We start from the raw sequence: 2,052 nt of genomic DNA, 5'->3' as shown, positions 1-2,052 counted from the left end.
TTTGGCGTTTCAAAACTGGCTTTAAATACTCATCAGGGCTCCAGGAAAAGGGGCTAAGAACTTGTTAGCTGTGAATTTGGGGTTGGGGTGCCCTGAGAGAAAAGGGTACCCCCCCACCCTGGGACAGAGGAGCAGAGTAGAGGTCCTCTCTGGAGGGTCCCAGGACCAACTGGGAGCCAGGCCTCCCTTGGAGGTAGGTCATCAGGGAGGGAACGGAGGAGGAGCTCCCATGGTGGTGATGACAGGCAGTCACTTCCTCAGTGGTACTGTGGATAGCCCGGGTGACCTGGGGCTAGGGTACCCTCCTTAAGGGGCAGCTGGCTGGGGTCCTCCAGGATCAGGGGTGCATTGAGGAACTGCTGGGCAGTATAGCGAGTAAGGAGGATGCCAACACCCTCTATGAGGGCCAAGAGGATGCCCCCCATCATTGCCGAGCCCACCATGGCCATTGGGCCACGGCGGGCAGCCAGCACAGCCCCGGTCAATGCTCCACTGGTGATGGAGTTCTAGGGATCTTCTTTGCCCTGCAGGTGCACCAGGATGGTAGAGAACAGGTCCCCCCCCACACATCGCAAAGCTACCTGCAATCTCGGGGGCTCGGATCCTCACAGCGTTGACACTACCTCTCAGTGCGGGATTCCAACAGGGGCGTTGTGGAAGACCTTGATGGCCTGGAAGACTCCACCGCCGATGACACCCACCGTGAAGGCTCCACCGCAATCATCCACAGTTAGCCATGGGCAAGCCTCCAGAGCGTAGTCCTCCATGGTGCTGGCGTCCCACCACGCAGTCTGGCTTGGTTCAAGCTCTCTTTCTATGATGTGGAGGCACTGCAAGGATGTGGCTGTCCAGCCAGACACCACACATTGTTCGCAATCCACTTGTCTCTGGCTGGGCCCAGAGGACTAGCTCTGACCCACAGAACCTACATAGAAACGATGCATCTCATTTCCCAGCTGAGGGGATTGATTATGACCTGTGCCTGCGCCAGCTGGCTTCCCTTCCCCAGCCTCTGGATGCTGCATGTTCAAGATGGAGCGTTATAATGAGAGACTATGGACTATGAGAAACAAACTGAGGGCTACAGAGGGGAGGGGGGTGGGGGAATGGGATAGGCCGGTGATGGGTAGTAAGGAGGGCACATATTGCATGGTGCACTGGGTGTTATACACAACTAATGAATCATCGAGCCTTACATTGAAAACCGGGGATGTACTGTATGGTGACTAACATAATATAATAAAAAATCATTATAAAAAAAATAAATAAATAAAAACATATGAATATGATAAATATAAATAAATGTTTCAATTAAAAAAAAAAGATGGAGCGTTATAGCAGGCCAGGGATCTGGATCCCCGAGCCCCCGCTTGGGGGACAGCTGCCCAGGAACATCATCATCGGACTTGTCACGAGCAAGAAATAAACTTGTGTTGTGTTAATCCAATCATATTTTGGGGTCATTGTCATGGCAATTAGCCTATCCTATCTTGTACAGCTATACTAGGAACTTCCAATAAGTCCCAGAGCAGAAGCTCAGCTATTTGGGGATCCACAGCTTGGGGAACGAAGGGATAAGCCCGCTCATCAGTCTTGGATGATACTGATTCTATTTATCTGTGGAGAGATGACCACATGCCAGACCCCCTCCTCCATTCTGGGGATGCAGTGCTAGGATGACATAGTCCATGGTCCTGGGAGGCTTACGGGCCAGCAGAGGAGACAGATAACAAGCTGACATCCTAAATGCATGACTTGTAGGATCAAAGCATAACTGACTTTGTCTTGCCCTGCCTGTCAGAAGTAAATTCAGTGGTGGTGAGCTTTTCCTGCAACAGAAATGTGAGCAGATCTCACGATTGTTCTGTCCACTCCTAGGTTATAGACAGTCCTGCTGCTTTAAGTTGTAAAACAGCCTCCGTTTAAGAACTGGGATTCCTGGCGCAAGATAGTAATTAAACTCTTCAATTTCACCCAAAGGTTAAATTAAAACCTCTGAGTTTGGACCTGTTGATGACTTCTGGACTCCAGGGAAAGGGACGGAGCCAGCTC

At 51.0% G+C, this 2,052-nt stretch overlaps 1 pseudogene; it reads right to left on the bottom strand.

Annotated features, from left to right (window-relative positions):
- Nucleotides 1–257: 257 nt before the first annotated feature.
- LOC123000275 (mitochondrial import inner membrane translocase subunit Tim17-B-like) lies at nt 258–767 on the bottom strand (annotated as a pseudogene).
- Nucleotides 768–2,052: the final 1,285 nt, after the last annotated feature.

Source organism: Ursus arctos, unplaced genomic scaffold, assembly GCF_023065955.2.
Source record: "Ursus arctos isolate Adak ecotype North America unplaced genomic scaffold, UrsArc2.0 scaffold_12, whole genome shotgun sequence".
NCBI lineage: Eukaryota > Metazoa > Chordata > Mammalia > Carnivora > Ursidae > Ursus > Ursus arctos.
This window is presented reverse-complemented; position numbering and strand designations above follow the sequence as displayed.